At 42.9% G+C, this 12,570-nt stretch overlaps 1 protein-coding gene across 3 annotated transcripts in view; it reads left to right on the plus strand.

The window, feature by feature from the left end:
- The window catches only part of SRRM3 (serine/arginine repetitive matrix 3), a 111,910-nt gene that overhangs the window by 49,981 nt on the left and 49,359 nt on the right, over window positions 1–12,570 (plus strand). The gene's annotated exons all lie outside the window — the stretch shown is intronic.

The following is a 12,570-nucleotide window of genomic DNA, read 5'->3' on the forward strand; positions in this document are numbered from 1 at the left end:
GAAGCAACAGCAACAATGCCTCTGTAATATTTCTGTGGATCCCTGTGCCAGTCTACATTTCCCTGCATCCCAGATGGCAGAGCAGTTTTGAAGCAATGAAATTCCTGGCTGGTGGGCCCGGTCCCTTCCCTGACAAGCATGCTTGCCTGATGCAGCTGGCAATCTGGGTAATGCAGAAATACCAACTGGGCTGATGGCAAATCCATTGTAAAGGCACCCTGTGGCTAGCCAGATCCCTAGACTGGTAAAAGACTGGGCTGGCTGAAGCGACCATGGCATTGGGATAAATGCCGTGGGGGCCAGCTCTGGGCCTAAGGGCTTTGGGAATGTAGATCAGATGTTGGAGTCCTGAGAAGCCATATTACAAGAGGAAAGAGCACTAGATCTGGAGCCTGATGACCAGACTCAGATGTGGCCTCTGGTGCATATAACTTGTGTGCTTTTGGACACAACACGTAAACACTCTCAGCCTCAGTTTCCTCATCTGTAAAATGAGGGCATTGAACTATATGGCTGTTGAGCTTCCTTCCTCATCTAGTTCTAGACTCTGTTGATGGATGCTGGTAACTGTACTCCCATCCCCCTGAAGAGCAGATAATAGTAGGAGATTCAAAGCCTATGAGTATCATAGCATAAAAAAAACCCCACAGGACTTAGAGTCAGGAGACCCAGGTTCAAATCCTGGCTCAGACACCTGCTATTTGGTGGATCTTAAAAGAAGATGTCATGGGCGAGTCATTTCACCTCCTGAGCCTCAGTTTTCTTGTCTATAAAATGGGAATAGGTATTGGTATAATCAAAGAGCTATTGTAAACAATGTGCTTTGTCAACCTTGAATCACTAGATAAATTTGCAGGGGTTTTTGTCCCTTAAGGATCTGAGGATCCCTCTAGTCATACACCTCCCACAGCTGTGTCTCTTTAGGAAACCCTAAACCAAACTCATTCCTCATGTCTCTGTGAAGGAGGGAGTGTTAGTATAGACCAGGAAAATGAAGCTCAGGACCTGACCATAAGTCACCCATGTGGCAAATGTAAGAGTCAAGATTTAAACCCAGATTTCCTGTCTCTCAGTGCAGGACTCTTTCCACTCAGTTCAGCCCTGCTATAGGATGGATGTTTATGTCCTATGCCCAAGGAGTGGCAACTCTTCATTCAACAGTCAGTCATAAGAGCATAAAATCCTAGATCTAGGGCTGGAAAGAATCTGAGAGGTTATCTAGTCCAACCCCCTCATTTTACAACTGAGGAAACTGAGGCCCAGGGAAGTTAAGTGACCTCCCCAAAGTCACCCAAGTGGGCTCCTCCTCTGGGCACAGCCCTGGACTGAAGAGGATGGGGAAGATAGTCTCAGAAAGCCCTTAATATGATGGGGGGGGATACAATCCCTACCTTCGAAGAAGGAATGGTGAGATACAATCCCTACCCTCATGGAACCCCTGGTCTGGTGAGGAAGACACAATCCCTCTTCTCCCATCTCTCCTTAGTCTGTCAAAAAAGACAGTTATAACTGAAGTATTTGATATGGTACCTACAAAGATTGAGGAATTCCACCGGCTCCAAGTAGCCCTAGAGGTTGGGTTAGTTCTCACTGGGCTGGCTAGATCAACAATAAAATCAGAGGCATTATATCTCACTTTTGTTTTACAAGAGAGATTTTTTAAAAAATCAGACCTGTGATTTCATTAGTATGGGGAATTACTCATGAGTAAACATGCTATATCACCACAGATAGGCACCTGCTCTGCCCCTTATAGTCTTTTTTTTGGTGGGGCAATGAGGGTTAAATGACTTGCCCAGGGTCACACAGCTAGTGTCAGGTGTCTGAGGTCAAATTTGAGCTCAGGTCTTCCTGAATCCAGAGTCAGTGCTTTATCCACTGTGTCACCTAGCTGCTCCTCCCCTTATAGTCTTAGAAAATTTCCTGGAGCATTGAAAAATGGAGTGACTTAGTATCCAGGGTTACAAAACTTATGTATGTCAAAATCAGGACTTGCTGACTCCTAGGCCACCTTTTTATTTGTTCTGTCTCTCTTATTGTGCTAGATTTCCAAAAATTTTCCACAATTCTCCCATTGGCTATTTGCTTCAATCCAATAAGAGAGTGGGAATTATTTTCCCTTTTGGACAGATGAGGAAACTGAGGTCCCCAGTGCATAAATGGCTTGCCTCAAATCACTCATTTTGTCCCAAATATCATTCTGGTTCTTTGTGCTCAGTGAGGTGCCCCAACCATGCTCAATTTCTGGAGACAAGAAGATGAAGGAGAGAACCACTGGTGTTCTCCTTGTGGGGGGAGGGAAAGGATATATTTGTGAATCCTTCAGCTAGCAGCTCCTCCTAGGAAAGGGTTGAAGCTGGATTCCCTGCTCCAGTTTCCTTCCCCAAGGGAGGTCACTCAGCTGCAGGGCAAAGGAAGTAGAGGTAATTGATGCTCAGCTTTCTTTCTTTCCAATCCTCTCCTGTTGCCTCTGCAAGGAAATTCCTGGAAAAGATAAAACAGGAGGTGACGTGTCTTCATGGAAGTCACTCAAAGGTCATCTCATTCCCCAAGATAGCTGTTGGGGAGAGGGGAGAGTCACACCTCTTAGGATCAAAGCCCCAGGGAAGGGGTGAGAATTGTATGTATGTGTTAATAACTAGAGATGTGGAAGATTCTAAGAGTGGAAGCTTCATCTGGAGCATGGGAACTTAGTTCCAGAAATAAGGACTCGATTCAAGGAATTAGAGTTCAGTTGTAGGTACTAGAACCCAGAAAAAGAATGCTAAGGAATCCATTAGGCTCATCCTAAGAAATGATGTTTTCTTAACTCCAAGTGAGAGAGGAGGAGATGGAAAGAAACAGACGGGGAGACACAGAGAAAGCAAATTATTAGTAGGCAATACAAACATATTTGAAAGAGCTGATGAGCTATTGATGTGCAAAAAAAGAAAATCCTGTTTCATGTGGCAAAACTGTGGGTTGTGGTCCCCGAAGAGGGAGTGGTGGGTCTACAGGTGCCTCAATTAAAAGCCATTATCTCCATAGTTAGGAGAAACAATTTGCAATATTGTATGTGGAAACGATTTGACAAAACAACAGAAAATCTTTTCCAAGAATGGGAAAAGTACTGAGCACATATACCCAACTTTAAGTCTTCTTACTGACACTAAGCCCCCATTACACATACTGAGGCCCCTACCCTGACCCTTAGTTCACAACTCTGTATCCCCATCTCTGCCACTGGATTGAGCCCTTATCCCAACAATGAGCTCCAATACTTGAAGCAGAGACCCCATCCCTAGCATTGAGTCTGTCACCTATGCAACTGTGACCCTGAACCTCCATTTCAGACCCTCAGCCCCCAAATGCAATAGAGAGGCACCATCTCTTACATGGAGCTCCTAATCACAAAAAAATGCACCCTTATCCCTGGTGCTGAACTCTTGTCCCTGTCACCAAGCCCTGTCTCTAGCAATAAACTCCCATTCTCACTGCTGACTGTTCATTTCTAGCATTGAAACCTATCCCCACTCCTGACACTGAGCCTTAATCCCCAGCTGAGCCTTCAGGGATGGATGGGATTTAGACAATCAGGACAAGAGGCCCTGAACATTACAGATGGGGGAACAACTTCAGTTAAGGTACAGAGGTGGTAATCACACCCAAGGCTATTTCTTCACAATTTTCTTTGAGTCAGTCTTTCTATTCTGATTTCATGCTACTCCCCTTCACATACTATATGTCCCATCAGATAGATGCTTCACTGTTTCCTGTCTTTGTCCTGTTCTTTCCCTTCTGTTTTTTGTTGCCTGTATCTTCTCCCATGCCTGAAATGAACTCCTGTCCATTGGAATCTCCACTAATTAAACATCCTCTCTACAAGGCTCAGCCCAGGCACCATAAATCTTTCCTTGATTCACCTTGCCTCCTTCCCCCAATTAAAGAGGTCTCTCCTCCACCACCACCCCAATCTGCCTGTCTTCTCTGCATTGATCTCAGTTTCCTTTGGCTCATGGCTATTTGTGTGTCTCTCTTGTCTCTATGCCAATTGGAGTATAAGCTTCATGACAGCTAGCTGAATGTCAGACCTGTATTTTATCTCTAATAACCACTATGCCTTATACACAGATAGTACTTAATACATGTTTGTTGGATAGAATGGAATGAAAGTGTGCACAAGGGACTGTGAAGAGTCCAGCTTAGCTTAGAAAAGCAAACAGCTGGGTTTGAGTGGGTGGTGAGAGGCAAAGATGGGGCTAAATTGTGGAAGACTTTGAACTTCAGACTTAAGTCTTTGCATTTCACCCTGTAGGCAATAGAGTGTAAATGAAAACTTCTTGAGCAAGGGGCAGATGTGATGACTCTAATGTTTTAGAGATGAATCTGGTAATAAATAGATTTTATGTATGATCAGCAGATCATAGGACCATGGGCTCATGATTGATAGCTGGAAGGAGTTTCGGAGGCTCTCTCATCCCCTGCAGAAGGAATCAATGAATCAATTAATGAATCAATGAATAGTATTTATTAAGTGCTTGCGCCAAGCATTCTGCTAAGTGCTAGGGATATAAATACAAAATCAAGAAAGTCCATCCTTAAGGAGCTGGCATTATAATGGGAAGACAACATTTATAGGGGAGTGGAGGTGAGGGAGAGGAATTTTGGTCTAGAAAGTGGAACAAGTCGGGAGGGAGAGGCTTAGTTGCTTTGTCCTTTACAATGACAGGGTTGATTTGGTTACAGTTCTCAGAGCAAAAGGTGGAACCTGAGGCCCAGAGAGGTTAAGTGATTTGCTCAGGATCACACAGTGTCAGAAGACAGGTCCCTTGACTCCACAGTCAGATGGCCACGAAACAGTGATACTCCAGAGACTCTAAAATAAATTTTCTCTAGCACCTTGGATAGTTCCCCTATGACAAATTTGTGAGAAAACATGGACAGAAATTATATAGGAGATAAGAAAGCATGGAGAGGGCTGCAATATGGGTTGGTAGATGGAAAATCCACATCAGTGAAATTATATATCACATTCAAGGTATCAAAATTATTTTTCAGTTTGTTCAGGAGGGGAGAGGCTGGAGGCAGAGAGACCAGTTAGGAGGTTATTGTAATAGCCTAGATGACAGGTGATAAGAGACTGAACTAGGGTAATGGCTACAAAAGAGAAGAAGGGAGATGGGAGAATTGATGGGAATTAGCAACTAATTTGATCTGGAGAATAGAAGAAGAGGATTTGAGGATGGCTCCAAGGTTCCAAATCTGGATGTCTGAGAGAATATTAGTGGCCTCAATAGAAATAGATTCATTTGAAGTAGGGGTGGGGGCAGCTAGATGGTGCAATGGATAGAGCACCGGCCCTGGGGTCAGGAGGACCTGAGTTCAAATCCGACCTCAGACACTTAACACTTACTAGCTGTGTGACCCTGGGCAAGTCACTTAACCCCAATTGCCTCACTAAAAAAAAAAAAAGAAGAAGTAGGGGTGAGTGAGTTCATCTAGGTGGAGTTGGGTGGAGATGATGAGTTGTTTCAGATCTTTTGAGTTTCATATGCTACTAGATCATCCAGATGGATAGACTCTGTAGGTAACCAAAGAGGTGGGACTGGCTATCCAAAGAAAGGCAGGTTTGGAAGTCATTGGCATAGTGGTGAGAGTTGACATTAGATAGAATAAGTTTATGAAGAGAAAGTGGGGAAAGGCCTTGCCCTAATTCAACTCTTCTATCCAACTCCTGAGCAGTTGCTCCTTCTACAAACCCTTGGTTAGGGCAGGGAGGGGAGAGGAGAGAGAGTCAGTGTCCAGGATCTGGGCTATCCTCTAGAGACCCTTCTCCTCAGCTGTTCAGCATCCATTTAAAGTTTATTGATCCACTGAGGACTAAGTGGGTACTGAGATAGGTCCCAGAAGTCAGGCATACCTGTGAACCTTCATTAATGGCTGAGTAATGCTTCTGAGGAGGCTTGTGGGAGATGTCTTCAACTGGCTTCTACCATGTCCTCCCTACCCCATCTGCTTGCCCAAACTAACAGCCCTGGGACTCCATTCTGGGAACATGAGAGAGATGTCCTGATCAGGGACAAGGTCATAGAATTATAGGATCTTGGTATTTGAAGTTTGGAAAGGAGCTTAGCAACCATCCAATTAAACTCCTTCATTTTACAGTAGAGGAAATGGTCCCCAGAGATGGGGAGTAGTTTGCCCAATGAATAGTACCCATGTCCTTCACCTTTAATCATTTCCATGAAACCTCCATGCATCATCACTCCCCAGTGTGATTGGGGATGGTCCTTAAGGTAACTTAGGTGCCTACAGATGAGAGAAAGAAGGTCTATCCTTAGGATGGAAAGCCCATAGATAGCAACAGATGACAGAATTATGATTCAAAAAAGATCTTGATATGCTAGAACATGGAGCCAAATAAAAGAAGATAAATTTATTATGGGTAAAGGCTTACACTTAAGTCTTTTAAAAATCAAATTCACAAGAACAAGGTAAGGAAGACTTGGCTAGTAAACAGTTGGTCTGAAAAAATATGGGGTTTAAAGTTTTTCATTCATGTCTTTTGTTTTTATATTACTTTCATCTCTAAATATATTCCTTCTCCCTCCTCTCCTGGTAGAGCCATCCCTTATAACAAAGAATAAAAAAGAACAAAGGAGAATTATTTTTGTTTTTTGGTGTTTTTTTAGTGAGGCAATTGGGGTTAAGTGACTTGCCCAGGGTCACACAGCTAGTAAGTGTTAAGTGTCTGAGGCCAGGTTTGAACTCAGGTACTCCTGACTCCAGGACCGGTGCTCTATCCACTGTGCCATCTAGCTGCCCCGAGAATTTTTTTAAGTTTAGCAAAACTAATCAACACATCAACTGAGTCTGACAGTGTATGCAGTGTTCCACACCCATATCCCACACCCACACACCCACACACCCACACACCCACACCCACACACCTCTGCAAAGAAGGGAAGGAGGAACATTTTCTTCATTGGGACCAGATCTGGAGGGAAGAGTAGACCACAGACTTAATAAGTGCACCCAAATAGCCATGGACCATGGGACTAAGAGGATGATAATTCCATTGTACTCTGCTCTGATCCAACCACATCTGGATTCTTGCACTCAATTTAGGGCACCTCATCTTAGTGAGGATATTTGATAAGCTGCAGGGCATCCAGGGTGGTGAAGAGCCCTAAGAGCATGTCATATAAGGGTCAGGTGAAGGAATGGTTCTCCTGGAGAAAAAAAAGACTTGGAAGGAAGGAGCATAATAGCCATCTTTCAATAGATAACTATTGTGTGAAAATAAAGGGGGGAGGCAACTAGATGGCTCAGTGGATAGAGGACTGGGCCTGGAGTCAGAAAGACAAGAGTTCAAATCCAGCCTCAGATGCTCACTAACTGTTTGGCTCTGGGCAAGTTACTTAACCTCTGTTTACCTTAATCTACTGGAGAAGGAAATGGCAAATCACTCCAGGATCTTTACCAAGAAAATCCCAGGGACAGTGTGGTCCATGGGGTCATGAAGAGTCAGACATAACTGAATGACTGGACAACAGTGAAAATAAAGAGATTCTATTTATTCTACTTGGCCTCAGAGGACAAATTTGGGAACAATTAGTATAAATTGCACATGGGCATATTTAGGTTTGACTCTAGGGAAATACTTCTAAAAAATAAGCGCTATCTCAAAGTGGAATGAGTTACCTTGACAGATAGTGAGTTCCCCCTCATTGGAGGTATTCAAGGTTGGATGACCACTTTGGGAGGTAGATTTTAGTGAGGACTCTTGTTCAGGTGGTGGGGTTGGCTGTTGGGGTTCCTTCCAACATTGAAATTCTGCAATTCTTTGGCCAGGGAGTTAATTTCCTGCTTTGTCCTTCCTGTGGGGAGTACAACTCCACTGAGGGCATAAGCCTCTCTGGCATGTAAGCCCTTTGCTTGAGCAGTTTGTGGTCTGAAATTCTGAATTCCACTTCAGGTCCTTCTCAGAGATGAAGTTCTGAATTGTCATCTTCACTCCTTGTTCCTTGGCCAAGAAGGCATTTTTGAGAGATTCTTAAGCACTGTTATCTGAAACAAAGTCAGAGAGCCTCCTCAGGCAGGTCAGAGAATGATGGAATCCCCAAATTGGAAAAGGCCTTAGAAGTCATTTAGTTCAACATCTCTGCCAGGTGGAAACACCCTCCAGAGAAAGCTTGATAATTGGTCACCTGCTTCATCCCAATCAGATGCCAAATCTTGTTTCTAATTTCACATTTCCCTTCTCTCCACTGGACACAGACATTACCCTAGTACAGGCCCCATCACCTCATGCACAGATCCTTGCAATGGCCTCCTAATTGGTCTCCCTGCCTCATCTCTCCATTGTCCTAAAGCATAGATCTGACTATGTCACCCTGCTCACCAATAAACTCCATTTTCTCCCTAGTACCTTGTACCTTTAGGTTCAAAACTAAACTCCCTGGTTTTCCATTCAGAGTTCTTCACAACCAGGTCCTTTCCCTCATTTAAAATGTTCTTATTCATTATTCCCCTTTACAAACTCTGTGGTCCAGTTACACTGACCTACTTGCCATTTGTCACCCATGACTCTCCATCTCCCATCTCAGTGTTCTTGCCCAGGCTGAGCCTCATGCCTGGAAGGCACCTACTCCTCTTCTCTGCTTCTTGGGATGTCTACTTTCCTTTAAAACTCAGCTCAAGCAATGCTGTCTATAGGAAGATTTTCCTGATCCTCTGGCGACCAATGAATGTAACGGCTAGTATCTTCTTCTCTAAGGTGACTCTATCTACTTTGTATGTATCTTGTATACATATAGTATTGTCCTGTGATTAGAATGTAATGTCTCTGAGAAGAGGGACTATTACATTTCTGTCTTTCTATCATTAGTGTTTAGCTCGGTGCCTGCCACATGGTAGGCATTCAATAAATGCTTGTTGACTGATTGAATGATCCCTCTTCCTCTTAAAACAACCAATTGATGGGAGCTCATGACCTCATGAGGCATGCCCATCTTTTGTGGGGTGGTACTCCTGTGCTATGGGACTGGGAAAGGGGTGAGAGGTTTGCATGGGAAGGCAATTGACCATAATGAAGCACCCACAACCACCATAGGAACCAAAAGGGAACCTGGCTCCAAGCCAACAACACTTGGGTCTGTACTTTGTGGTTAAATGCTTCAGGAGGCTTTTAGTGTGGTAGAAAGATGTCTGCATCAGGAGTAGAAAGACCTGAGTTCAAATTCTGGCTCTGCCACTTGCTACTTAGCAGCTGGGTGACACAATGGGTAGAGCTTTGAGCTTGGCGTCAGGAAGATCTGAGTTCAAATCTGACCCCAGACTCATATTAGCTGGGAGGCAAATCGCTTCACTTCTGTCTGCCTCAGTTTTCTTATCTGTAAAATGGGGATCATAATAGCACCTACTTCACAGATTTATTGTGAGAATAGAATGAGAATATTTATAAAGCATTTAGCACTATGCCAGGCACACAGTAAGCATTTAATAAATGCTTGTTTCCTTTCTCCTCACTTTGGGCAAGTAACTTTACCTTCCTGTGCCTCCCATCTGTAAAAGGGGTGGAAGGGGGATGGAGTTGGGTTAAATGAACTCTAACATCATTTCCAACTCTAAATCTATTTATTTTTTTAAATTTTATTCTGAATTTAACGAACACCAAAAAAGAAAGAGAACATTTTCACATACAAAACAAGTCAGAAAAAGCTTATATGTGAAGCCATGATTCTACATTAAATACAGCTTGCTTTTAAATAGATATGTGTATATATATATATATATATATATATAAAATTCCACCTGTTCCTTTCTTTATCATGTGTTACTTTCCAAGTTGTTCTGCCTGTTTCTGCTTTCCATTGACCTTCCTTCTGCTCCTTTCTGAGTATTTTAAAGGTGTTTCAATGGCCCTCTTGTCTTTCTTTTCTTCTTTTTTATAGCCAAATGATCCCTAGTCCCTTTCCCCCAAATAAAAAAAAAACACAGTTCTTGTAACAAATTAGACAATTGGAGTAAATCTACACATTTGCGACATCCAAAAATCTACATCTCATTCTGCCACTTGTATCCATCACCTGTGAGGAGGTGGGTAGCAGGCTTCCTCATCATTTCTCTGAACACATGATTGGCCTTTGCATGGATCAGAATTCTGACCTTTCCAAGATGATAGTTTTTCCAATGTTATTGTTATTATAAAATTATTTCTCTGGTTCTGCTCACTTTATTCTGCATATAAGTCTTCCAAGGTTTCTCTGAATGCTTCTCCTTTGTCATTTTTTATGGCACAATAATATTCCAACCTACTCAGAGCCTATAATCTGTCCAGCAATTCTCTAACTGATGAGCAGTTCACCAGTTCTTTGCCACCACAGAAATTAACTGCATACGTATTTTGGTACGTATGGATCCTTTTTCTCTTTCTTTAATCTCTTTGGGTTATGGGCTGAAGAGTGGTATCTCTGGTCAAAAGGTATGCACAGTTAAGTGACCTTTGATGCATAGTCCCAAATTGCTTTCCAGAATAGTGAAGCTCGAAATCTATGATCCTATTCTCCCAGAACTATCCTTCTGAGCTACCATCCATCATCCTCCTTGGTATCCATTCTTTTCTTTCCCCTCCCCCACTTAGAACACAGAGAGAGACAGATACAGAGACAGACAGACAGACAGACAGATGGGAGGGGGGTTCTCAGGCATACAAGGCAAATTCAGTGAAAATTTTTGTAAATAACAAAAAAATCAACAAAATGAATTTTAAAAACACATATGCATACTCACACATACCTCTTATATTTTCTTCAGGTTCAGAGATTTTTCTTCATTGATATCACCTGGTCATTCATATTCATTTATTTCAGCTTGAATCCATTAGTATTTCTTTCTAGTAGTCAGATATTTGATTAATATTCATAACAATTACAGGAGAGTATATTCATTTTATACTATTAAATAATATCCCAGCCCTTAATATTTATTTGATAGCTCAGTAATTTGGATTATAAACACTTTCCCCTCGGGTAACCTGATGTGACTATGAGAAAGCTCAAAGCCTATGATGTGCCCCCCCCCCCACCCTTATACAGACGTCTGGGTGACTAACTCTCTAACATGATGTGAAGAGCAACATCTGCTTAAAGCAAGACAGTATGAAAAAAAGAAAAAAAGACAGTATGGAAAAGTGAATTAAGTGTTAAGTCTGGAATCAGCAAGAAATGAGTGCAAATCTGCCTCTGGCTCTTACTACCTGTGGGATCTTGTGCAAATCCCATCCTCTCTGAAGCCTCAAGTGACTTCCTGAGACCTATCTGTAAAGTCCTAGATAGGTTCAGTCTTTTCCCCCAGTACAAATAACAGGGTTTTGATATATTATGCCTTCAACATGTGTCAGGTACTGTGCTAGGCACAGGTAAGTCAAAGACAAAAAGGAAACCAATCTTTGCCTTCAAGGAATTTATTTTCTAGCGGGGAGATGCAATGCATACACAGAGAAATAGATACAAAGTAATTTGAGGAAGGAGAAGCAATAACAACTGGGAAGGCAAGGAAGGTTTTATGGAGAGGGTGGTGCCCCTCAGTCTATCATGATTACAGATTCAGCAGTTGAAAGATCATCAGATGGAGGGACAATCAAGAGACCTGGGTTTCAATCTTGGCTCTCTTGCTGTGTGACCATCAGTAAGCTGCTATATCTCTCTGGCTCTCAGTAGGTAGAGTGATCCTTTCAATCCCACAAAGTTTAGAGGCAAGGAATTTTGTTTATTTATTTATGTTTTTTTAGTGAGGCAAGTGGGGTTAAGTGCCCAGGGTCACACAGCTAGTAAGTGCTAAGCGTCTGAGGCCAGATTTGAACTCAGGTACTCCTGACTCCAGGGCCGGTGCTCTATCTACTGTGCCACCTAGCTGCCCCGAGGCAAGGAATTTTGTAGTTGGAAGGGACATTAGAAGTCATCTAATTCAGACTATTTCAAGATGAAAGGGGCCTCTGAGATCACAATGTCTAACTTCTCATTTTACTGAAGTAAAAACTGTGAGTCCAAGAAGGGAAATAACTGAACCAAAGTCACTTGGCTTCTAAACAGCAGTACTAGAATGAGAACAGTCTCTTGCCTCCATTTCCCATGCTTTTGTCCTATAGAAATGTGAGATATTGATATTTTTCTGTCCTCTGCCCCCGTGACCCTTCTAAAAATGGGGAGAAAGTCTGACTTTGTCCTGCACCGAAAGGGAGACCATTGAGATGGGAATGGAAAGAAGGGGATTAAAAACGGGTCAGGGAGAGGCAAACTTCCAGTGCCATTTGAGGGCTCTTTGTACAGTCTACTGCCAGAAGAGGAAGCCACTCTCCATCGACATTCTCCATGGGGGCAGCTAGGTGGCGCTGTGGATAAAGCACCGGCCCTGGATTCAGCAGGACCTGAGTTCCAATTTGACCTCAGACACTTGACGCTTACTAGCTGTGTGACCCTGGGCAAGTCACTTAACCCTCATTGCCCCACCAAAAAAAAAAATACATTCTCCATTGGGTACCAAAACTGTCTTTTGGTACCTTTCAGTTGCAGAAACAGAATGGATAGT

The sequence above is a fragment of the Dromiciops gliroides genome, chromosome 4, assembly GCF_019393635.1.
Source record: "Dromiciops gliroides isolate mDroGli1 chromosome 4, mDroGli1.pri, whole genome shotgun sequence".
NCBI lineage: Eukaryota > Metazoa > Chordata > Mammalia > Microbiotheria > Microbiotheriidae > Dromiciops > Dromiciops gliroides.